At 37.6% G+C, this 27,482-nt stretch overlaps 1 protein-coding gene and 1 pseudogene across 6 annotated transcripts in view; both read right to left on the reverse strand.

Annotated features, from left to right (window-relative positions):
- The window catches only part of LOC105463245 (synaptotagmin like 5), a 243,625-nt gene that overhangs the window by 188,233 nt on the left and 27,910 nt on the right, over nucleotides 1-27,482 (reverse strand). The gene's annotated exons all lie outside the window — the stretch shown is intronic.
- Nucleotides 5,723-8,908, reverse strand: LOC105463243 (methylsterol monooxygenase 1 pseudogene; annotated as a pseudogene).

The raw sequence follows: 27,482 nt of genomic DNA on the forward strand, positions 1-27,482 counted from the left end.
CAACTCCCTAGCCACAGTGATTAGTACAGGGATGGGCATGTGACTGACACCTGACCAATCAGAGTCTTCCCTCAGGTTTATTTTGTATTTTGAGATAACAAGGAAAAAACTCCTTTTTTTTCTGGTTTTGGAGCTAACAGAATATGAATCTGGAACTGCCTAAGATCATGACTCTAGCCTCAAAGCATCACTCAGCTTAAAAGAAAAAAAAAAAAACAGAGAGTCTGAGGGAAGAAAAGACGGTGTTAAAATTTCTAGCTTTAGTCATACTCAAAGTCAGCTCTGACCCTGAGTGTCCTGATATGATTATTTTATCCATTAAATTCTACTCTTTGGCTTAAGTCAAATTCTTATTTGTTGACCTTTCCTTCTCAAGTTCCTCATCTGTCATCTACTCCAGCATCATCTTCTCACTCTATTATATTCATTTCATCCTGCATATGCTTCTTTTGATGATTTCAACCAGACTCATGCTTTCAAACTTTAAACTATGAACTGATAACTCCCAAGTCTATATCACCAGACCAGTTCTCTCCCCTGAATTTCATACTCAAATGCCAACATTATACTAAATAATTTCACTTTTTTTAATTAATTAATTTATTTTTTAGACCAAGTCTTTCTCTGATGCCAACTTCACTTTGATTACCCAAGGGCAACTCACTCCAGAGTGAATATAAACCCGTTTTCCTGAGGTCAGTCCCAGGACATGTTTACCCTGGTGGTTCTGGAGTAATTATTAATAGCACTCTTTCACGTTCTCTGAAGTGTCCTGGTTTTGAGGATAAAATTCATTGTCACTCTCTCTCAGACTCAATGTTTCCTACACTGAACCCACTATCCTTCTTTCCATATCTCAGTCAGTCAAATTGGAAGCTTAGAGTCATCCGTGACTCTTTCCCCTGAATCTGTCCTCCATGTTATAACAATATCCAGGCCTTGAACACTTCTTGACTCTATCATTTTCTCTCTTTTCCAGCTGCCACTGCTCTGGACTTTTACCATCTTTGAAATAGCCTCTTAACTACCAGTCTTCTTCCTCTCAAATCTATCATCCACAATAACAATAAGGGCGTTGAATTATTGGTCCAAATTCTTCATCCCTCCTAGTGTCCATCCTCCTAGTGTCCTCTTCGGAAATCAATCCCTGGCCCTGTCCTTACCCCAGTTACCATTGCTAATGACATTGAAGTTCCTTCCGCTAGAGATGGAGTCGATTTCCCTACCCTTTGACTTTGGGCTTATCCAGGTGATTAGCTTTGGTCAGTATAACCACAGATGTAACTCAAGTAGGAGTTTGGCAACTTCAGTTCTTGTGCTTTTGACCTTGTCGTGGAAAGAGCATTTCTTGGCTAGCCCATAGGTCTAATAAAGGCAACAGTCAGGTCAGCAAAAATTGGACCCTGTCTACCACCTGCAGCCAAGTGCAGACAAACCCAGGGCTAGACAAACCCAAGTGCAGAACATTTAACTCCCAATCAAATAGCAGAAGGGTGAAGAAGAATAAATTATTGTTGTTTTAAGCCAGTAAATTTTGCTGTGCTTTTTAATGGAACAATAGCTTATTGACACAATTCCCCTCTCTATTTTAGTTAGTAATACTGAATTCACCCAAAAGAGAAGCCTAAAGATATCCTTGATTTTCCCTCCTCACCCTAACCTTTACATTCCAACAATTCCTAGATCTTACAAATCTATATTCCAAACATTTCTTGAATCCAAATTCCCCTCTGTATTTCTTTTGCCACTGCTCTGATTCAAACCCTCATATCTTTGATCCTGGATTGCTGCAATAGATTTACCTGGTTTCCTTGTGTCTAGCCCATCCTCCTCAAGAATGTGATCCATGTATCCACCAAAGGACCTTTCTCTAAGGAAATTTGACCATTTCTCCCCATTTCCTCCTCTTTCCTAAAAATTCTTTAATGGGTTTCCATCATCCACAGAATAAAGTCCAACTTCCAAACAAGACTCTCACGGTCTGGCCCTGGCTAACTCTTTAGACTCATCCCTCACCACTCCTGCTTTGCAATTTTTACTACAGCAACACTGCTTGTAGTTTCTCAAAATCTCTCCAGAAAGCAATCCCTGAGCATCGCCTTACCCCAGTTTATGGTTTTCTCCTTCTTGCTCCCCACAATTTGCTGTACATATTTATATGTACTTACCACAGCATAATGACCTATCAATCTATCTCTCCTACTGTCTTTTTGAGGGGAGACTGTCTTACTTGTGCTTTAATTTGAATCCCCCACCCTAGGGCAGAACCTGACATGTATGACGTGCTAAATAAATATTTAGTGAGTAAATGAATGAATGACTGATTTTTTTAAAAACTCATAAAACATATTTATACTGTTTATGAAAATGCTTTTGATATTTTCTGTTCCTAATCCCAAATAATATATTTTTTCTTGCTATTAATACATGTGATTCAAAAAATCACCATTGAAATCAATTCACTTATTCACCGAGGATCTTTTAACAGATCTGACGTTAGTAATATGAAAGCAAGATAACGGAGTTTAGCATTTGTTTCCACATAGAAACAGATATTTAGTAAGAATTTAATAGAACAGGGCCTCTTAGTCAGATTGCACTTTTCTTTGGTATATAATAGTGAACTAAACTTTGAAAAAAAATTATTTTACTTTATGGATCCATAACTGTTTTTTATTCCTTGAAAGTCTTTCTGCCCTTCAGATCAGATCAATTTACACATATTCCAATTTCTTCAATGATTATTGCTCTATTCAGGCTCTTCAGTCAATTTCGGTAATTGCTATAAAAGTAAAATTGTATTACATGTTGGACGGATAACATCCATCATGTGCTGCACTGATTAACAATTGAAAAACCTCAGTACACCTTAAAATGAACACATATCAAGGTATGTTTCCAAACATCTTTACACTTACATAGCCTGAAAAGCTCTCAGAAAAAGTACTTATTTAATTTGGTCGAAAATCAATATTTGGTGTATTTTCAATTACTATCTTTTATAAAACTGTTAATGAATAATGTTTTCTGTGACAACCAACTGAATATACATCACACATTAAAGGTGATTTCAACCAATATTAAAGCCACCAAAAAAGCAATACGCTTCTGAGTTTCTTAAATAGGAAAGCATTGCACACTTCTCAGTTATAAACAGAATTCCAAGTACAGGTTCTGAAGACTGAAAGCATATATCAAACCTTAGGAAAAGTAAAAGTAAATAAAGATATTTTCTGCTTTACAGTTATTACTTCTGAAAGGTAGTAATTCACATATAAGTTATCAAATGGTATTTGAAAGTCTTCCTACCTGAAACAGCTCTTCTGAAAATACTTTCAGCAAATAATTATTTCATAAAATATATATGCATAATAGAGCAATATATTTTAGATATACATTTATCAGGTTTCCTCTAAGTGAAAAATACTGTAGGGTAGAGGAACAGTTGCCAACAGAAAGGGTTCCAGAAGCATATATACCGTATCTAAGAGCAAGACGATGTTTAAATACATAATTTACATTTCCTTAAGTAGGAAAAAAGGTGAAAGGCAATGACTCAATCTATTGAGAGAAAATCTTTTAAACTTCCTGAAGTTCCAATTTGATCATGATGGCATTCCCCAAAGATTAAAATAGGTATTGATGAAAGACTTATTAAAATACAGAAAAGCATTGGGAGCGTGAATAGTCCGAAACAACAAAGGAAACAAATCACTCACATTTAAAATTTTTTTGCATGGGCCGGGCGCGGTGGCTCAAGCCTGTAATCCCAGCACTTTGGGAGGCCGAGACGGGCGGATCACGAGGTCAGGAGATCGAGACCATCCTGGCGAACACGGTGAAACCCCGTCTCTACTAAAAAAATACAAAAAACTAGCCGGGCGAGGTGGCGGGCGCCTGTAATCCCAGCTACAAGGGAGACTGAGGCAGGAGAATGGCGTAAACCCGGGAGGCGGAGCTTGCAGTGAGCTGAGATCCGGCCACAGCACTCCAGCCTGGGCGACAGAGCGAGACTCCATCTCAAAAAAAAAAAAAATTTTTTTGCAACAGATATTCTTTTCTAATGATGTGTACTTTAGACCAGTCAAGAAATTGATTTCCATGTCCTAAGCATTCAAACCACTGTCTATGTGACAGGAGAGATCTAGAGTGGAATTAATAATTTGTCATGGTTCACATGCAATTAAACAGCATATAATTACAAATTAAACACTACATTTCTTTTTTTAATGTTGTACCCAGGATCAACTGAGCACCCAGGTGCAACTAAAAGGGCAAAACGTGTACTCTACATTTCCTTTAATTTCCCCTAACAAGTGTATATTTTCCCTTTTTGTCTTCCTTGGTGCCGAATAAGCTTCCCTCATTATGGTGAACATTATTTATTTTTCCTTTTTTCATGTTCTACCCTCCAACCACAATCAAAATGTACCTGTTCTTCTCAGATCTTGTGAGGTGTAAGAAATTAAGCTGATTAAGGTGGAAGCACTAATGGCGTGATAGCTCACTCTTTCCAGATTTAATCAATGAGGAATGCTTTGAGCAGCAAGCAATAGCAATATCAATAACAACAACAATAATAAACAAACTACAATGATATAAACCATTGGAGGTACCTCAATGTCAGGTTGGTTTGGTGGCACACCCATGTCATGAAGGACATAGGCTTTTTCTACTGTTATGTTTGACCATACTTAGCATATGGGATTTTGTTCTTTGAATGGTTGCTTCATAGTTTCAAGATGCTTTTCCTAGCTCCAAACATCACAATAACAAAGTAACATTTAAAGGCAGGAATTCATAGAAATTAGACTGAGACAAGTCATTTACGTACTTTGTTCCTTTTATTAGGAAGTACAAACTTTCCATGAAGCCCCATAATAACTTCCCTTATATCTCATTGGCAAGGGAGAATAGGAAAGTGAGTCTCAGGCTTTTTCAGCCTCCATGGTAGAGGTGGATGAGAGAAGAAAGGGGTTGGAAATGATTTTTAGATTCCAATGTGAATGCCTGCCATATCAGATAACATGCTTGAAATTGCATAGGAACCTTTAGAGTTTACATACAGAAAAGAAATAGCAACAAATTGAGGCTCAGTTTGTTTTAAAATCTCTGCCCGCTAGATATCTGTATTCCTATGTTCATTGTAGCATTATTCACAATAGCCAACCTAAGTGTCTGTCAATGGATGAATGAATTTTAAAAATGTGGTACATATACAAAATGGAATACTATTCCGCCATAAAAAAGAAGGAAATCCTATCATTTGTGACAATATGGAGGTACCTGGAGAACATTATGTTAAGTGACATAAGCCAGGCCTAGAAAGGCAAACATCCATGATCTCACTTATATGTGGAATCTAAAAAAGTTGAATGTAGAAAGTAGCGTGGTAGTTATCAGAGGCTGAGGTGGGAGGTGGTGGCAGATGGGGAAAGTGGAAATGTATACATATATCAAATCATCAAGTTGTATACTTTAAATATATATAAAAATATATGTAAATATATAAATTCTAACCATGATCCATACTTCAATAAAGTTGCAAAAAATAATTTAAGCAAAAACTATGTAAATGATTTTATAATAGAATATATAATTTTATAACATATTATATAATAATATTCCTTAAAATAATATATACTTTTTTATTTTTAAAAATAAAACATAAAACTAATGCTTAGAAAATCAATTCCAGTGATGCTTTTGGACTTCAAATTCTAGAAAAACTAATATTCCTAGTAAATAAAAGCAGCTCATGTTATACCTTTCGTTGTCATTAACCTTTACTACTCTGTTATATGAGGTTCCCTGTCATTATTGTCTATTAGACTGCTTGGTAATAGGATAAACTTGGGAGAAATTATGCAGGATCTAAATGAAATAAGTGTAAGAAGATAAGAAAAAAAGATTCTGACAATTCCGAAGCCTCCTGGAGTAGAATTTGCCCACTTAAGAAATATTCTCATACTGAAAAAAAATGTGGCTATGGAGAAGATTTGGAACTCTGTGTATTTGGGCTTAAAGTGACTGAGTCATTTGGTACTTTGGTTTAGTTTGGAAATGTATAAAAGCATCAGGAAAAGAAATATGAAATGGAGTTGGGGGGCACAGGAGAAAATGTTTTCAGATTAAGATGTTAACAAATAATCAAACAGTTCATCTTATCTAATCTCACAAAAATCCTTCAAGGTGGCTATTACTAATCTCACTTAATGTGAGGAAACTGAATACAGAAAAAAATAACCAGCTTAGCCAAACTTCCAAAGTGGGAAAATTAGGATCTACATCAAAGTCTGTCTGCCAAATCTATGCAGTTTCTATTTCTTCTATCCAACAGAGAAAGAGAGATCAGAACACATGCCCAAAAAGATGTAAATCTTAGCTGAAATGATATCAGTTTTCTGATGGTGTATTAGTCCATTTTCACACTGCTATAAAGAAGTACCTGAGACTGGGTAATTTATAAAGGAAAGAGGTTTACATTACTCACAGTTCTGCATGGCTGGGGGGCATCAGGAAACTTACAATCATGGCAGAGGATGAAGGGGAAGCAAGGCATGTCTTACATGGTGGCGGGAGAGAAAGAGAGCAAAGAAAGCCACATCCTTTTAAACCATCAGTTCTTGTGAGAACTCACTCACCATCATGAGAACAGCATGGGGGAACTTCCCCCATGATCCAATCACCTCCCACCAGGTCCCTCCCCCAACACAGGGGGATTACAATTTGAGGTGAGATTTTGGTACGGACACAGAGCCAAATCGTATCAGATGGAAATAGGAAATGTCTTATGATGCACAGGAATGTTCACAAAGCAATCACTGAATGAAACTGATTGACCAGAGATTATCAAGAAAAAGGTGAGCCTTATAATATGAAGACAGCCAATTTGGCCCCTCAGAAGTGAGGGAGAAATAAGGGACAGTGAATGAAAGAGGAAAGTTTAAGGAGAGGAGGAAATGAGGGAGAGAGGAAAGTGGGGCAAGAGAGAAAGGCAGTGAGGTGATGAACAGGGGCCTAGTTTTGCAGGAAATACTTATTATCTGTGTATTTCTACATATACATAATTTGTGTGTAAAGTAGAAAAAGTCTCCACTAGGAAGATAACTAAAGGTTATTAATATTCCTTTTATCACTCAGCAACCAAAGCCACATGCTTATTTCTGCTCCCCAGAAGCAATGTTAGCTACTAGTTTCAATTCAGGAAAATGTATATCTTCAGAAAGGTTTTTATGAGATATTTATTCAGCTTTTTCTCAAACTTCTTCATATTTTCACTATAAACATTAAACTGAAAGTGTGTTCTAAAAATTCTATTCCACCATGAAAATGTAGAAGCATACTTTCTGATGAAGTTTATGTGGTGTAAATCATGATGCTGAGAACCAGCATAGAAAAGGATGAGATTTAAAGGTTTGAGAGGAATATCATAACCACGATGGGCATCAATAGTTTCTATCAAATAAATTGTCACCCATGTCCAAAGAAGAATTAATTACAGGATCACACAAAAGCGTGATTCCAACGAAAAATCCAGTTCCAAGAATTAGAATTTCCAAAGGATGTGCATATTCAGCTTCTATTCCAAATGGAACTTCAAACTTCTGATGAATTTTATGAATCTATTTACATACTCTTTTTGTGGTACAAGAATCTATACAGGCTTAGAAATAGTGCCAAGTAATATCAAAGACTGTAGTATAGCCAAAGCACCTTGCCAAAAGCATATACCATTTTGTCATTCTTTTTCAATCATAAATAATATTGAAATACTCTGTAAAATGATAAGTTCCACAAATAAAAGCAACTGGATATAAAAGTGATTAAAGAGAAGTACTGTAAAGCATTTCCATTGGTTTTCCCATGTCTCTGGTTTATATTTTTCAATGTTGTTCTTTTTAATGCAAGGTATAAATTGAAATAGAAATCCAAGCAAAAAGAACAAGAAATAAAAGCTTTCATGAATGATAGCAGATCCCCATGTTGCAATCTAGAACATTGTATAATTATTAACATATAATTCCAAGCATTTTAAAATGGTTCTTGCAGAGGACTCTCAGGTAAAAGTGAATCTACATACTCCACAGTTACAAATGCTGAACTAAAGATGTTGGCACTTTCATTTGTTGCCATTTCTCAAATCTTTGCAGATAGCCTTCTAATTCTGGATGGTCATAAGGTGACTGTAGCCATGATTTTTGATGCTTCTGATTTTGTCATTCCACCTGTTTTAGCCAACTCTCATTTACTATGAGTAAATCATACCTAATAAATTTCTAAAACTCAAACTGACTTCTAATAACAGACTTGCTGATGTGAACTCAGGAAGTACAAATTCATTTACTGTTAAGATTAAGTAAACATACCACAACGAGATGCAGACGGGAGTTTAAGGAGCAATTTGAAGACACGCTCTAAGTTCATTGAGTCTTCAGTGAGCCACCTACAGTAGAGATCAGGTTTATTGGAAGGTGCCAGGACAGTGCCACCCTTATCATCAACCAACACCATCCTGCTTTCCCATAAAGACTGGAGAACTGTGCAGAAGGTGGAAAAGTCACCAGTCTTCTAGGGGGTGTTCATGGAGACTGATAATTCCCTCCCTTCCCACTGAGGAGAAAATAATTTTCTGAAATAAAATGATTATTTCCAGGAATACAAAGTAAGATGAGAGTCATGGAATCTAAGATGTCATAAAGTTAGTATAAAATCTTTGGGAAAGGGGTGTTGACACAGTTGGGGGATAGTTAACTGACAAAAATAAAACCACATCATATTTATCTTCTTACTGAATTAAAAACCCTCAACAAACTTGCTTCATGAAAGCTAAAAAGGTAAATTCTAAAATCATACAATTCACGGTTATCTCAATTTATAATTCTTATAAAAATAGAATTACTGTACCTATTCCTCTGCTTCGCTTCAGATTGTATTCTCAAGAACACAGTACAATGTACTGAAACAATAACATATATGTAGTTAAGAGTAGTTGCAGAATGCAAAAGCTTTCCTTTGAAATCAGTCTACCACCTATTTAATTATTAGTATAGGAAGTTGTACCAGCATTGGAAGTTAGTTTAATTTGGGTTCCCCCCAAAAGTGGACCCTGAGGCAAGGAATTGGAGGCAGATAAGTATTTATGAGGTAATCCCAGGATGCAAAAGGGAGAGACAGAGAAAGTGAAATGGAGAAAGGAAGAAAGAAAATCAAATGTATGCTACTTCTGTAGAAAAATGAGACTCAGTCTCCTTGAGGATACTGTGAAGAACTGCACAGAATACCCTTCAAAATCAAACCATCAAAGGTAGGAGTGGCTGGGGCATTAATCTACCTACTCCTACTCACCGTTGGCTAAGGATTGCCTCTGGAGGTGTTAACTTACTTTCAGTTGTGCCTGCATTCATGGAATGACCCTCCATTTTTTGCCCCACTGCCCACTTGGCATGGGTCTCTGGCAAGTGCAGGGGACTCATCTCCACGAGTGAATGGAAATCAAGTTCCCAAGGGGTTGGGGCAGTCTTGTGGTATGTCACAAATTCCTGCTATAGAGGTTTAAGTGATTTCTGCCTTCTTCATGGAATCACCTGCTAATGTAATAGATTTCTTTAAGTATAGTATCAATTCCACAGGCATTTTAAGATACAAAACACACTCATCAGTTATTGCCAAATGTCAAATCTCAATCAAAATGACCCCCAGACTCTTTTCCCAGAAAAAAAAAATATTTTTCAACAGGTACATCATTTCCAAAATAGACCAGACCTGTGACAGACTTTTAAATATTAGGAATACATAGGATGGTGAGTAAGATTTGGTTATAGCTTAGCCTAGGGCCATAAACAACCCATAAATAGACACGAAACGACTGTGCTCCAAAATTCCTCAGCTATGTCAGGCCATGGGAAGTTCCTTTCTCAGGCTTCCACCTGAGAGGCTTCTGCTCGACATATGAGGAGCATTTATAGTAAACTGAATTTTGATAAAAAGCTCCAGAAAAGCAGGGAACAATTGTTTATGAAAACCATCTAGATTAGTGTTTTCAGAACTGTGCCCATGAGGCCATGGAAGAGAAAAAAATAAAGGGGTGGGTCTGGACTCCTCCCTTGCTTCAACAGGAGCCATGGTGAATTTTTGTTTGTTATGTGTAGGCTTATGCTTCAGCTTGAAAAACACAGAACAAACTCTTCGATCTACAAATGAAACACAGGCTGGGAGCCATTAAGTGGCTTGTAAAAGACCACACTGCCAGACAGAAGCAGAGCTAGAACGAGGAATCTGACTTCCAAGTAACAAAGACTCTCTCCTTTAACCTAGTTCTCACCTTGGACTTCCCTCTGTCCCTGTAGAATCAAGTATAAGCAAGAATGGGGCTAAGTTACTTTACTGAAAATCCCCCACACTTTGTATCATCAAATTTCTCATCCCCCATCGTCGATATCAAATCACCCTGGCCAGCCTTCAGCAGGAATTATGTTGAGTTGGTCTAGTAAGAGTCACCCTTACCCTGAGGTTTCCTTTTAGTAATTTTCCACCCACTGATCCTCACCCTGCTCCTTGGCTGTAAATCCCCACTTGTCCTCATTGGAGTTCAGCCCAATATCCTTCCCCCATTTCAAGACCTCATTGCAGTGGTTCCTCTACCTACAGCGATAGTCTCCCCAAATAAAGCCTTCATTACCATCTTTAGCAAGAGTCCTTAAACATTTTCTTCTTTAACGTAAGCCAGCAATGCACTTCCTAATTCACCTTAGTTTTCCTTTCCAGACCTGTGTCAATTCACAAAAATACTCTCAGCAGTAAGCCTCCCTATCGTCTTCCCTTCAACAAATGTAGGGGATATTTAAAATGGTACTTAAAACAATACTGACTATAGTCACTTCATCCTCTCTAGGGGAATGATTCAAATCTTCTCTGAGGTGGATAGCTCTTTTGTTTATAAAAATACTTTGATGATGGGCCTTGACTGACTTGTTCATAGAGAAATGTGAGGACCCTTGCTCAAAGTTTAAATGAATGAAAGCCAAATTACACCATGAAACAGAGTAAGAGAGACTAAGGTGGCCGGGAGGGAGGCCAGCAAGAAGGGAAGATGGGATGAAAGCAGGGGAGAGAAAGACGAAGAGGCAAAGATATAAGCAATATGGAGGCCTGAGGAGAAATTCTCTGTGATTGGGCATAGCTAAAGAACTGAGAACATGGTGGCATGATATTCTGTTGTAAGTTTGTGGTACTGGGCTGGGTTGTCACCATTTTTTCCCTTCCCTGTTATTTCCAGGATTTAGAAATCGGCCACACACAAATGCCATATGTTAGTTTTATTTGAAAAAAGGAATAAAGTGAAGCACAGCAATGGGGAAGAGGATAGGAGAGCCCAGAACAGATAGAGAAGACGTGGAATTAAACAGATGCACTGCTGTTTAAGAGCTTAGCAGAGAATGGTGCTATACCATAAACCAGCCCAGGACGACGTAAGCCATCTCTGGGGAGTTCTGAGAGATAAGGGGGTGGAGGGCAAGGATAAGTGCCATTTGATTTGAACATCCTCCCACTAACTCTTTTCATCAGTCAAAGTCATTTCCTGCCCATAATGCATTAAAGAACTATGACAGAAGAATAGGACACAGTGTGTGAAAATTGCTCCAACTTTCAGGTTCTTGTCAGGAGAAGCAGCATGTAATACTTGACATGACTCATTTAGGTAGGAGATGACAGCAGGTAAAATTAACAGGAATCTGAAGTGATGTGTTATTTCCCTTAAAGAAATATATGATCAGAAATGAAAAAAAAAATGCCATAAAATTCACATATGTACTTTATTTAAAATGTTGACATACAGGAAAAATGTACTAATGAAAGAATTTGTGCTTATGTTTATGAAAGGCCTATTATTATAAATATTATTTGTAGAATAAAACTCATTAACCCATTTAGATTCACAAATAATGCAATCGAATTTTTTTGAATTATTAGAAAATGTATACCACTAATGACTTTCAATGGTAATTTAGGCCTACCAAAACGGTTAACTTTGACAGAAAGAAAATCAAAATCACAGTGAGGGAAAGGCTAAGATAAAATATAAATGAAAAGGTTTTTTTTCCCTACAGGTTATTTCAAGTAACTGACTTCCATGGGTAGGAGGCATAACTAAAAATAGATTTTAGAAAATTATTCTACGAAAAGAACATGTGATCAAATCCTAAAATGCTTCAGTCCTTGATGTGGCTCAATGTCTTTAGTACAGTGGTTCTCACAGTGTAGTCCCTGGCCAGCAGGATAAGCATCACATGGGAACTTGCTGGAAATGCAAAGTCACATCTTAGAGAATCATCATTTGACAGTCAACGAGGTTGGGATGTTTTTATCCATCAACTTCCCGTCAGTCATTGGTTAAAGGCTACTTCTGGGGACCTTATCCTAGACAGAAGGAGAGCTTGCCTCTTTGACCACAGGGGAAAAAAAGCTCTCAGACAGAGAGTAACCATAGCAGGTTTTTGTAGCAAGCAGCCTTTTGCATGTCCAGGTGAACATCGAAGGGATATGGTAGGGCACCAGCAGCCTCTGCTATGGTCTCTGAACTTCATATGAGAAAGATCTAGGTTTTATTACCTCAATCATCATTATTGTGTTAATATCAATGATGAATTACACAGTCAGAAAGGGGGAAGGGGTCTCAGGAAATACACTCCAAAACTGTAATCAGCCACTTTACATTTCTTTCTGGGATTGTCCCTGCACAAGCTGAATGTGGTGGGGAACTGGTCCCAGATACGGCTGTGCAATGAATCCAGTATGCATGACTTTCTGGCGGGGAATCCCTGAAGTTAATGCATTTTACTTGTCCATATGATACTTATATTTAATAATCCAGTGATTCTAAATCTCTATTTAAATGTCATTGCAGGGCATGATATATTGTATGCCTGATTTAAAACAAACAGAAACTCCAACTGATTCAGTCAACAAATTCATCTAATTCTACTACTGATTCATAGTAACCACATAAATTGCCAGCAGGAACAGGAAAATCCCTCTATAGTAAGCCCTAGTTAGGCAACATCCTTCCCTAAAGCTTATTTCCAGAAATAGTCATGAAGAGTGAATACAACTGCCTCCAAGAATGTTTTCTTTTACTGGACTCTGTCATTTACCCTCTACTGGGTTCTAATCAGGTTTTCCAAATAAGTCTCCTGGAATATCCCATTGCAGCGTATCAGATAAGTGACCCCAGAGTCAACATAAAATTTAATCAGAAGACAGTAAAATAAATACAGTGGTCATATTTATTTATTACTGACTTCCAATAAATCTCCCAGGCCCAGTTCATACACCTAGATTGATTTTCATGCAAAAGATAACATCCTTGCACAAATTATATACATATATACATACACATATATACATACGTATATATACACACACATATATACACATATACACACACACATATATACATATATATACACACACATACATATACACCTATCCCTAACTGAAAATATTTGTTTCTATACTAAACATGTCTACCTAGTAAAAGAGACAGAACCAATGAGGGAAACGAGATCACTGGGAACCCTTGATTTTAATGGTCACCTTGATATTAATGATCCAGTGGCTAAATTCAGCATATAGGAGTGTTTTGTTTGTCTTGTCTATTATGTTTCATTTGTATGAAAAAAGAATAAGCATTTATATATGGGGGAATTCAAATAAAATAATCCATGTCTCCACTTCCTCTTTCAAGAATCAGTATCAGGCAACAGTGGTCTCAGAATCTGTGTGGCAACAAGAGGCAGAGGTTGGAGAATGGCTGTCTCCTTAAGATAGGGCAGACACAGCCAGGCGCAGTGGTTCACACCTGTAATCCCAGCATTTTGGAAGGCTGAGGCGGGCGGATCACCTGAGGTCAAGAGTTTGAGACCAGCCTGGCCAACATGGTGAAACCTCATCTCTACTAAAAATACAAAAAAAAATTAGCTGGATATGGAGGCACACACCTGTAGTCCCAGCTACTCGAGGAGGCTCAGGCAGGAGAATCGCTTGAACCTGGGAGGCGGAGATTGCAGTGAGTCAAGATCATGCCACAGCACTCCAGCCTGGGCAACAGAGGGAGACTCCATCTCAAAACAAAACAAGACAAAAAGATAGGGCAGACACACCCAATTTATCATAGTTACCACTGTTTCCTTATTGTCTACCTGCCTTGCCTCTAGGGGTATTGAGTTCGTAACCCATTGTAAATAGAATTTTATACACAGTTTTGGAAATGTAGTGCATCTTACCTTTTACACAGATGCCTCAGATGTAGGAAATTTTCATTTGGAATACAAGCTTCTGTGTGTTGACTAATTGCATTACTGTGTATAATTGATGGCGCTCAGCCAGTGCACCTAGGATGACAATGAATAGCACATAAAATATTCTAAGACAGCCTTTCCATTTCCTGTTGTAATTATTAGCAATATTCTCTAGGTCTCATCTTAAGCTAGGCCCTGCCCCTGCCCTATACAGGTCTTCCTCTAGATAATGTCTGTGCAGCACCAGCACAGCAAAGGAAGGATAAAGATGAAGCTAAAACATAAAAAGAAGTTAAGCCCTATGTATACATTTGTGACTAGGAGAATAACCTGCTTGTAAGGAAACTGATCTTCTTCTTGTGGAATGGGTTATCTTTCTTTCTTTTTTTTTTTTTCTTTTTTTTTTAGAAAGAGTTTTGCTTGTTGCCCAGGCTGGAGTGCAATGGCTTGATCTCAGCTCACCACAACCTCTGCCTCCCAAGTTCAGGCGATTCTCCTGCCTCATTCTCCTAAATAGCTGAGATTACAGGCACCTGCCACCACGCCTGGCTAGTTTTTTGGGTATTTTTAGTAGACATGTGGTTTCTCCATGTTGGTCAGTCTAGTCTCGAACTCCCGACCTCAGGTGATCTGCCCGTCTCTGCCTCCCAAAGTACTGGGATTACAGCTGTGAGCCACCGTGCCTGGCCATCTTTCAAACGATCTCAACAAGTTTGTTTCAAAAATGTTTGTATTAATGCAGGCTCATTTGAATAGGTGCAGTACCTAGTAAATGAACTGTTTGAAAGTTGAACCCTTCATTTGGATGAGAGGACAATTGCCAAAAGGTCTGTCTTAGTATTTCACAGTAACTAATCATATCTAACCTTTGAAAATTTCCAAGCTTAGCTGATAAAAGGGAAAAAGCTCAAGTGAGGGTTATGCTCAGTCTAAAGCATTTTGGCATTACAATGGAATAGGAATATATATTTAAAACAGGGGCAAGGGAGGAGGCCAAAGAGGGAAGGAAGGAGGAAAGGAGTGATGGGGGAGAGAGAGAAAGAGAGACAGAGAGAGAGAATATGACAAAATGACACAATGAATGGCAGAGATGGAAAATTCTTATTTTGTGGGTTAAGGATCAACCTCAGCTCTTTGTATCTTTAAGTTTCTTTTCCATTCAAACCAAAGTTTTAAAGCATGTGACTTTATGAACAACGGGGATATAGTATAAAGAAATTGAAAACTCAATGCAAATAAGCATTTGCTTAAGCATTTTAAAGTCAGTCATGAGTTGATTCATGTCAAGGTGCAAGATTAGGCTGCCACTATTAGAGAGATGCAGCATCTGAGAGCAGAAAGATTTTCTACTTTGGTGGGGCTGCAGAATGATTAACAATTTGATAGTTATCACCAGTGTCTGACACAGGGTTATTTTCAATGAGGGAAGATTGAACAATAAAGGACAACCAAAGGTAAGTTTCTCTATTCATTTTCTGAAAAGATTTCCAAAACTGTACGTTCAAAAAATCTCCCTGGACAAGCCCTTTAAGTTCTACAGGCTCAGTGAAAATACATCTTACCATTATCTGCTGCAGTAAAAATAAAGTTGAAATTGTGCCCATATATCATGTATTCATTTCTCACATATTCCCCCCAATCATTTGTGTAAGAATATCGTCTTAGTTCATATATCCCCCAACCAGGATTACAGCCCAACCCCCTTCCATAATGAAACATAATGTTTTGAAGCGATAATAAAACCCATATCACATATGCAACAATCATTAAATCCATAGACTTTCCGTCTGTATTGGGGAAATCACTGAATTTGCAATGCCTATCGCTTGTCATAGACATCTTCACATTTGCTTTATATACAACATCTGTGTAGCTCACTCATGTGATCATGGGAAGAAGAAAGATAAGAATTAACGGGGGTTCCACATTGGTACTCTGTTGATCCATTGTATTGATTTGCCATGGATGTGTAACAAATTACCATAAACTGAGCAGTTTATAAGAATACTCGTTTAGTACCTCACAGTTGTGTAGGCCATAATTCCGGGTGGACGTGGCTAGATTTTCTGCTCTGAGTTTCAAAAGATTGAAACCAAGGTGCTGGCTGGGCTGAGCTCTTTTCAAGAGGCTATGGGGGAGAATCTGCTTCAACCGAAAGTCCATTTAAGTTGTTGGCAGCATTCATTTTCTTGCAGTTGTAGGACTGAAGTCCTCCTTCCTTTTCTAGCTGGCAGCTGACAGCCTCCCTCAGCTTGTAGAGGCCATCCACGGTTTTCATGTGGTCCCCTTCATCTTCAAAGCTAGGAATGGTCGTGAATCAAAGCCTTCTCGTGTTTTGAATGTCTCTGACATTCCCGTCTGCCCTCTTCTGCCACCAGTTGGAGAAAATTCTCTACTTTAAGGGCCCATGTGTTTAGATTAGGCTACTTGATACCCTGATAGCTTACCTTTACAACTGTGTTATCAAGTAACACAGTTGTAACAAGACTCAATCACAAATTTCATACCCAATTACATTCACAGGTCCTGGGGATTGGGACCTGGAATCATGGGGAGAATGTCTAGAAAATGTACCTACCACACCTATCAACGTACTTTTTTTTTTTTTTTTTTTTTTTGAGACAGAGTCTTGCTCTGTTGCCCAGGCTGGAGTGCAGTGGCATGATCTCGGCTCACTGCAACCTCCCCCTTCTGGATTCAAGAAATTCTCCTGCCTCAGCCTCCCAAGTACCTGAGATTACAGTCACTCGCCACCACGCCCAGCTAATTTTTGTATTTTTTTTTTTCTTAGTAGAGACGAGGTTTCACCATGTTGGTCAGGCTGGTCTTGAACTCCCGACCTCAGGTGATCTGCTCTCCTCTGCCTCCCAAAGTGTTGGGATTACAGGCGTGAGCCACTGCACCTAGCCCATTTTGATATATGCTGTCCCCTTGTGGGAACAATTTATAAGTATGACATGGACTATATCAACTGTTGGGTGAATAACAACATTCTAAATGTTCAGTGAAGGAAGCCTCAGCTTCCTGGTTCACCACAAGAATTTGCCTCTAGAACTTGGAGGTGAGTAAATCACCTACAGTCCTCAACAGCTGGCTATCAATACATCACATCTAGACCTCTAGGGGAAGGCAGGCTTATATATAAAAGATGAAAAACCTAAACAACAGGATGCTTTCTTTTTAAAATTATATGAGCTGTATCATAAGAACTCTGCACTGCCTCAACCTTTGGATGCTAATGTGAAGTCTTAATAAATGATCTTGAGATTTGAGGGATAATCAGTCCATTAATTTCTATAACAGATATCTAAATGAGAGTTACTAGAACAAGATAATGTGAACACTAAACATAGTGTTATTTTTCTAGTGCATGTGGCAGATTATATTTTCTAAAGATGACCACAACAATAACTCCCATCACGTACGCTTTTCTGTCAATTTTTGCTTCATGTGTTTTGACATTCTCTTCTTGGGTGCATATATGTTTATAATTTTCACATCTTCTAGTTGGATTGACAGTTATATTATAAAATGTATTCTTTTATCTCTAGCAACAATTTTGTCTTAAAGTCTATTTTGTCTGATATTAGAATAGCCTCTCCAGCTCTCTTTTGATTATTATTTGCATGGTATATCTTTTTCCATTCTTTAACTTTCAACATATTTGTAACTTTGAATCCAAAGTATGTCTCTTGTGGCCAGAATATAGTTGTATCATTTTTTAAAATCCATTATGCTGTTTAATTCACTTATATTTAATGCTATTACTGGTCAAGCAGGATTTGTATCTGCCATTTTGAAATTTATTTTTCATATGCCTTATGCCTTTTTGTTCTTCTAGTCATCCATTATTGCCTTATTTTGTGTTAAAAAGATACTTTCTGGTGTACCATTTAATTCTCTTGTCATTACTTTTACTGTATTTTTTTAAGTTATTTTCTTAGTAGTTACCCTAGCAATGACAATTAACAGCTTGACTTAAAACAAACTAGTTCGGATTAATGCCAATTTAATTACAACAGAATACAAAAAAACATTGCTCCAATTTATCTCCATTCTATGCACCCTTATTTGTGTAGATATTGTCATAAAAATTAAAGCTTTAAACATTGCATGCCCATCAATACAGACTTATAAAATTATTGCCTTATGAAATTGCCTTTTAAATCAAAGAGGAGAAAAAAATAGTTTAAAAAATAAATTTATGCTGTAGTTTATATATATTTAACTATATAGTTATCTTTATCTGGGTTCTTTATTTCTTTACACGGTTTTGAGTAACAGTTTGGTGTCCTTTCATTTTAGCCTGAAAGACTGTCTAATTTTTCCTGTTGGACAGGTCTACTAGTGACAAATTCTCTCTATTTTTATTTATCTGGAATGCCTTAAATTCTCCTTCATTTTTGAATGATAGTTTTGATAGATATAGAAGTCTTAGCGTCTTAGTTGACAGTCTCTTTCTTTTAGCACTTCAAATATATCAACACTCTGCCTTCTGTCCTCCATGGTTTCTGATAAGAAACCTGCTGGTAATCTTATTGGAGATTCCTGATCTGTGATAGTATTGCTGCTTTCAAAGTTTCTCTTCATGTTGACAGTCTGATTATTATTTGTCTAAATGTGGATCTCTTTGAGTTTATCCAACTTGGAATTCATAGGGATTCTCAAATGTGTAGATTCATATCTTTTATTGAATTTGTGAAGTTTTTGGCCATTTTATTTTGAAGTATTAGGCCAGGTACAATGGCTCACGCCTGTAATCCCAGCACTTAGGAAGGCCAAGGCAGGCGGATCACTTGAGGTCAGGAGTTTGAGACCAGCCTGGCCAACATGGTGAAACCCCATCTCTACTAAAAATACAAAAATTAGCAAGGCGTGGTGGTGGGTATCTGTAGTCCCAGCAACTTGGGAGACTAAGGCAGGAGAATCTCTTGAACCCAGGAGGTGGAGGTTGCAGTGAGCCAAGATCATGCCACTTCATTCCAGCCTGGGCAACAGATCTAGACTCCATCTCAAAAAAAAAAAAAAAGAAAAGAAAAGAAAAGAAAAAAGAAATATTATTTCTGCTGTCTTTTCTCTCTCTTCTCCTGTTAGGACTCCCATTATGAGTATGCTAGTATGCCTTCTGGAGTCCCACAGGTCTCTTAGGCTATGTTTTCCTTTCTTTTTTTTTTTTCTGCTCCTCAGGTTAGATTATCTCAATCAGTCTATTATCAAGTCCACTGATTCTTTCTTCTGCTTGCCCAAATCTGTTGAACACCTTGACTGAAAGTTTTATTTCAGTTACTGAACTTTTCAGCTTGCAAGTTTCTTTTTAAATACTTTCTCTCTTCGTTGATGTTCTGTTCTGTACTTGTAAGACATTGTCCTGTGCTTTTCCTTAGTTCTTCAGCTCTTTATAAAATAGCTGATTTCAAGTCAGTATCCCCAGCAACTGGGTTTCCTCAAAGATAGTTTCTATTGACTCATTTTTACTGTGGATACATCATAGTTTCTTGTTCCTTTGCTTGCCTCGTAATTTAAAACTGGACATTTAAAATAATATAACGTGGTAACTCTGGAAATCAATTTCTCCTACTTGCCCAGGGTTTCTTGTTTGCTTAGTGACTTTTCTAAACTAATTCGGTGAAATCTGTATTCCTTGTCATGTGTGGCCAGTGAAGTTTCTACTCTGTTAGCTAATGATTCGCTTGAGATTTCCTTTCATGTCTGAAACCAATAAGTCTCCCAGTCTTTGTTGAGGGTCTCTGAGTGCATGTTGAGGCACCCCCTCAACACTCAGGCAGAGTTTACAACTCCGCCTTAGCCTTCACTTCTTATTTGAATAGCACCTTGAAGTTAGTCAGACATAAAAAGTTAGAGACTTCTCAGGTTTTTCTTGAGCATGCAAAGAGCCCTATATATGTGCATGGCCCTCCAGATTTCCAGGAACATGTTACAATTTTTGAAGCCCCCGTGGACATTTCATTTCTCAGTTATTCCATTTAAGTTTTTTGTTTAGCCTATTGTCTACCTCAGTTGCAATCTATCTACCACCTCAGGCAGCTTCAAGGTTCAACAATTGCCTCCGTTGTTTTTGATGAATTCTCTGAAGAGAAAGTTTTACATACTGAGCAAGCTCCAAGTCAGGTAAAATAAAGACAGCCTTGAGGTTGATGTTTTCCAGGGAACCACAGACAGGTCAAATAATGATAATTCTCTGGAATGTCGCAAAGTGCTTCAACTCTGTTCTACCCTTTCCGGTGGCTGTCAGGATGCTGGTTTTCACTGATTGTAGGCTGTTGGTGTTTAAGGCTACCATGGAGCTGAAGAGAGGGGGATGGGAATATGGAAAGTTAAAATGCCAGAAAGCTTGCTGTTCTTGATGAGTTTTAGCCATTGTGCTTGAATAAATGCTATCCAGATTAGCACAACCCTTTGATTAATTTCCAGAGTTCTGAAAATGTTGATTCTGACCATTTTTCAGTGTTCTTATTATTTTTATGTAGGAGTGAATTTTCAGAGGTCCTTACTGTGCCATTTTCAGTCAATGTGACATTGACACCGCACCATTAAAAAGTGGAGTCTATATCTCCACCTCCTTTAAATCTGTACAGGCCTTGTGAGTGCTTTGACCAACTGAGTCAGTGGAAGTAATGCTACTCCAGTTCTACTTGTAGGCCATAACTACCCTGCCAAATCCTACTTTCTGCCTCTTGGAAGCCAGCCATCCTGTAAGAAGGGCAACTACCCTGAGACCATCATGCTATGAGAATCTCAAGCTACACAAGAGGCTCTGAAGAATGATACAACATGTAGAGAGTGAGAGATCAAAGAGCACTAAGGTACTAGGCATGTGGGTAAAAAAAATCCTTCTTGGAAGCTAACCTTGCAGTCCCATCTTTTCTAGCTCATACAATCTGAACCAGAAATTTGTCCTGCTGAGCCTTTCCCAAATTCTTAGCCCACAAAATTGTGAACAAAATAAAATAATTATTTTTAGCCACTAGTTTTCGAGGTGGTTGTTATGTGACAATATAGCCAAAATGGTAGATAGTTAAAGCCAGAGACAGGAGATTCTGCTCTGATGAAACCAAAGTCATTGTGACTGCCATTACTGCTATTCCAACACTCCCAGTGGGTACCTTTATCATTAAGTCATTGAAAATTGTTTATTTGTTCCCCTTTTCAATTGATTTGTAAAAGGAAGGCTACCATAATTCCTCCTAAATATTCCTTTATTCTCTCTCCTCAACTCTAATGTCTTCACTCATCATGGGGTTTTTGGAGAGACAGAAGTCAATTTCAGTTTTGGAGACATGGAAAGGTTTACCCATCTCTTTAAAGTAAAGATGGCTCCCCCTTCCATTTTACCCCAACCCCTACATTTCCTGTGTTACACCATCATCATTCCCCACAGTGACAGCAATCCCAGTAAATAATGTCTCCTTGCTCCTTCTCTGGGACTCAGCTGTTTACTGCTCCATGCCCCTCGATATGTGTATTATACAGACTTCATGTGGACAGCATGAGGATTCTTAAGTCCTTGCACAGTTTTTTTTTATTCAGAAATAGTCAATATTGTTACTTTATTAATTCTTAAAATTTACTTTTAAAAATAATATTCAATTACTGAAACAACATTTAACAAGCTAGCTTTCCTTCAAGTCTTTAAGACCAGTTTGCAAATCCTATTATTCTATTTATATACACACTAAATCTTAACAGTCACTGACTAGAAAACCTTTGATTAATACTCAGTCAACTCAAATTGACCAGACTGAACTCCTTAAACTTTTAGCCCTGTTTATAATTCAGTTAATTCATTTACAAAAATTAAATTACATTCATAAATTTATTATATTAAAATTTCTCTTTAAGTATTTCAAAGGCATGACCTAAAACTAAAAGCTTTATTCAGTCATTCAGCAAATTTTTGAGCACCTACTATATGCCAAGCTCCTTTATAAATGTTCTGGATACAGCAGCAAGCAAAACAAATTGCTTGCCTTTGTGGAGACTATATTTTAGTGGGTAAAATAGGTAATAAATAAATATATGATATCATTCCAGATACTGATAAATGCTCTATAGAAGAGAAAGTAAAGTGATATAGTCATTTTTTATTGAATGGTCAGGGAAAGCCTTTTAGAAGGGCTAACATTTAAGAAGAGTACCAAATGAGATATTTTCACAAAACTTAATGCTAGAAAATCTAAAAATTCAACTTGAGACCTAGTGAACCTGAACTTCTCTTAGGCCTCCAGTACTGTTTGCCAACTTAGTAAATCTATCTCACACTTTCCAAATATCAATCAAAAGACTAAAATCAATGACAAAATCTTACATTTGAAATTGAAATCATAATCTAAGTCTTGCATACTCTCTAACATGCCAAATTCTCTCTGATATTGCAAAAACATTACATACAAAATGTATAGAGTATTGTAATGATTATGAAAATCTATCCCAAAATTTAATTCTAAGCTTATTTTAAAACATTAGTATTAAGGTTAGAATGATTGAAATAATGACATAAATTCTTTACCCTTCCCTGTATCCATGCCGTTTGCCAATTGACTGCAGCTCCTCCTATCAAGAGACAATATATTTTCCTATCCCTTGGTTCTGAGTCCAGGCACGTGCCTTATTTTGGAAAATGTGATGTTAACAAACATGAGACAACTAGAGGCTTGAAAAAGTACTTGTTCTCTTTTGCCTCTATCATTGCTATGAGACCATACCAGGGCTATCCTGCTGGAGGATGAGGGACACATGGAGGAAATTTGAGTTGCATCACAGAGATTTTGTGGTTGTTACACAGCATTATAGTAGAGAAAGATAACTGATACAGTCCCTGTATTTGTTCTTCATGTTCCATGGGTAGAAAATGAACTTAACAACTAAGACAAAATGTTTTCATTTCAAGGGAGTTGAGCGTTTTGTGCAAAATTAGTCAAGATGAGATTCACCTGCAAAAGTAACTGACCAAGGAAAAATGTATTTCCCCTGATATAAAAGTCTAGAGAAAGGCAGTCAGATTGGTACAGCAGTTTCATCATGTCAAGGACCCAGGCTCCTTGTATCTTGCTGCTCTAGTATAGGTCACCTCATTGTCAATGATGACTACTCCACTTCTAGCCATCTTATCTATATTCCAGCCACAAAGAAGGGAAAAAAGGGAAAGAATAAATACAGGCTTTTTCTCCCTTCAGAGATAGCTTCTGGATGTTGTACATCACTTCTTATATCACTTTGACAAAAACACATTCATATGGTCAAACTTAGCTATAAAGAAGGCTAGAAAATATAATCTTGATTCTGAGCACACATATGCCCAGCTAAAAATCTGGGGTTCTATTAAAATAAAAAAAGTAAAATATAATATTTAAGGGTAACCAGCTATCTCAACATTGCAATCTCAATGCTTAAACAAACTGGAATTACCAACTAGTTAAACTAGGGTTACCATCTCAGCAGACAGGCCAGGTTGTCAGGACACAGAATCTACTAGGGTAAGGCCCTAATAGGTGTCCTTACCTTTTATATATTTGCTATGAAAACAAGAGACTCTATTTTTTTGAGAGCGACTGGTCTTTGTTGGTTTCAGGTTTTGCCCTAAAGTTAATGGCTCCATTTGACTGAACTAGAAGTTGACCCTGAATTCCAATTAATTTTCAGCTAACTTCCTTCAGTCAACCTCTGTGCAGCCTGATTGAATTCTGAATTCTTATTATATCTTTTCCTTTTTAGAAGGATGAAAACCAAATCAGTTACAGTTTTCATGTCTCTCAGTCATAACCCTAACGTCATCTAATAACATCATCATCAGAGTGCTTTACGTAAGCAACTCTGGCATTCCAGCTTTCTGAGATATCTCTCTAGATTTAGCAAAAGGAAATAACTTCCTAAAATGCTCCTGAGGTTTCCCAAAGGTGGCCATTTGTCTCAAATCAGGCTAGGATCACCTCTTCAATCCTCCCCAGACCACCCCTACCCATTTTGTAACTGCCCCTCCCTTTTGTTTTCCTCTGCATGGTGCCTTCCTCACTTCCACTTATCTCAACAATAGTTGATGCAAAACATCGATACAGCCTTGCCCATCTTTTGCTAAAGCAAAATAAACAGTAGGCTATTATTTAAAATACTTTGTTGAAGCTTTGTGGTAAACAGAGGGTAATTTAAACACTAATTTGGAAAGATTTAAAACCTGTTCTGAGATATTTTTTTCTAGAGCCCACAGGTCTTATTCATTCCCAGAGGTCTCATACTGACCCCCTTCCTCTTTAGCCACTCAGCATGCCATCCTGTTGCTGAGAAGAAAAGCCCTTATCTCCTCAGATTAGTGACCTCTGTCTTGTGCTCTCTCTTAAACTCTTGGGCCTACAGCACACTCCCTTTAAGGAAGAAAAAACAGGTGAAAAGCCCATTCATAGCATAATAATCCTTCAGAGATGTAGTCTTCCTCCAAAGAAAAGAACATTTTACATTTTTATGCATCATAAGATCTGGGCCTTGCCTCTGCATAACTAAGAGATACATTAAAGTAGTATTTTTCCTGTGTACACAAAAGCTCAGGCATCCCAGTGATAAATTCTGCCTTCACCTTGAGAGTTACAAGCAAAAATTCCAAGGTAGCTTTTTAAAAATAGCAACTTTCAGTCGTGCTTTTAAAGCACATATGACTAATTAGGCAGGCTGATAATACTTTCCCATGTTAATTTATCACTTAAATTCCACCTTCTGGATAAGAAATGAGATGGCTTACTAGAAAGTCACCACCATTCGACTAAGATAAACAAAAAATAAAATTTAATGAGAAATGGAAAAATAATTGTGCCAGTAATCAGGGATGAGTTATTATAATTACGACTAAATTTGAATTCGGACTTCTTAGAAGACAAAATCAAAAAGCATGAGTGTTTGTCTAGTTGATTAACCTGAGGTGTCTTATACGATCCTATGATGTGGTGAACGGTTCTTTTAGATTCTCTTGAGTAGATCCAGAGAGAAGTGGGTCTAGAACCCACAGCTATTGTGTAAGGCAGGAGTTGGTAAACGGTTTGAGTAGTTGGCCAGAGAGTAAATATTTTAGGCTTTGCAGGGCTTTATGGTCTCTGTGGCAGTTACTCAACTTGGTAAGTGTAGGACAAAGGTAGCCATTGACAATCTGTAACTGAACGGATGCGGCTATGTTCTAATACAAAAACATGTGGTGATCCAGGCTTGGCTCACAAAGTGGTAGCTTGCTGACCCTGGGTGTGAGGGTATATATTAGGTAAGGGACTGCAGTGAATGGATGAGAAAGCTCCTTCTCTGGAAAAGGGGACTAGTTAGGTTGAATGTGTGAGATATTTATTTTGTAACCATTTTCTTAATGGCAACCACTTAAATAGTATAAGGTGCAGGCCCCCCAAAACTTGATACAGCCCCCGTGCATAGGCAGTGAACAAGTAGATACAGATGTGGAAATGTCATGAAATCAGGGAATGATTCTGGGACGGGTATATATGTAATGTCTTCACTTCCTCTTTGCAATTCATGTAAAATCTTTAAGTAATAAAATCAAATTTTCTTTTCTATATTAGCTCACACAAAGTTTGAGCCAGACCTGTACAACCTCACCATTTCCATTGTTTTCTTTGAAACTATTTCTGAAAGTATTTTAAAGTTATCTTGGGGATTAGCCATATTTTCAGGCCATTTTTTCACTTCCAAGAAAAGTTATGGTGGCTTAACTGATGCTGTAGAGTAGAATCTGGGGGAAGCACACGATAAGAGAGGAGTATCTGTGAATTCTGTCAGGTTTTTGTTGTTGTTGTTGTTATTCTTTCTTTCTTTCTTTTCTGAGGTAGAGTCTTGCTCTGTCACCCTGGCTGGAGTGCAGTGGTGCAATCTCGGCTCACTGCAACCTCCACCTCCCGGGTTAAAGCAATTCTGCCAGCCTCCCGAGTACCTGGGACTACAGGTGCATGCCACCACACCCAGCTAATTTTTTTTTTTTTTTTTTGTATTTTCAGCAGAGATGGGGTTTCACCATGTTGGCCAGGATGGTCTTCATCTCCTGACCTTGTGATCCACCCGCCTCAACCTCCCAAAGTGCTGAGATTACAGGAGTGAACCACCACACCCAGCCCTGCCAGTTTTTAAAAGTTGCATACCACCATCTCCTCCATACACCTTCAAACAAGTATTTTATCAGTCAGAGCTGCCTTTGTTTACTTGCTTTAGTCTCTCATAAGAATCCCTTTGTTCTCAAAAGTATCCTGATTTGGTTTAAGATAATCTTACATTAAACTCTTCCCCCAACCAGAGAGCCTTAAACAAAACCCTAAAACTAAGATGCAAACTGGGAACCATGATTATGGATTCGCTGATGTGTAGCCCAAATGCATGGAAAAGCTTCTTGAATATTTGAGGAATGGAATGGTGTAATTACCTTTTAGGTTGATTGAAATACATCTTTTAAAGTTTTCCAGTATGTAGACATATCCATCAGAAGGATTCCATCATGAATTTGCATTTATTTATGTGAAAATATGCTATCAGAGCCTTTTGTTCACCCCCCAATCACGCCATCTTTTTGTAGGCAAAGAAGATTCAATGCAGGCTTACTGCAAGCAGAGAGAATGGTTTGCTCTTTCTAAATTATCTACACGAGAGAAAACATTTCCTGGAAAGTCAATCCTCCATAAATTGTAGATCTGTCTCTATAAGTTATAGCAAATACTGGCACCTACTGGTGAAAATATGACAGAGCAGCTATCACACAGAAACCACTGAGTCAGAGAGAAAAAAGAAACAAAGATCAGAAATTCAAAATATGCAATAAATTCAAAATATGCAATAAACTCTGACAGAAATAAATTATCAGAGTTGAGAGAGAATGATAAGGTTCATGGAGAGAAAGAGATTCTGGAGACTGGTAGCACACATGAAAAATTTTTTAAAAATAGCTAAGAGATGATCATTACTAACAAACACGATGCAATTGTAAAACCTCAGTATCCAATATAGCAGCGACTACCACTTCACTTGTCAAAAGTTTTCCATTTATTACTAAAACCAATAGAAAAAATCCTAAATTTTATTTGACGAAAATTTTACTTAATTCCTGCAATCGTTCATTTAAAAAATATTTATTGAGCACACTGACTATATTTTAAACACTATTCTAGGCTCCAGGAATACAGCAATGTAATG

Source organism: Macaca nemestrina, chromosome X, assembly GCF_043159975.1.
Source record: "Macaca nemestrina isolate mMacNem1 chromosome X, mMacNem.hap1, whole genome shotgun sequence".
Classification (NCBI taxonomy): Eukaryota; Metazoa; Chordata; class Mammalia; order Primates; family Cercopithecidae; genus Macaca; species Macaca nemestrina.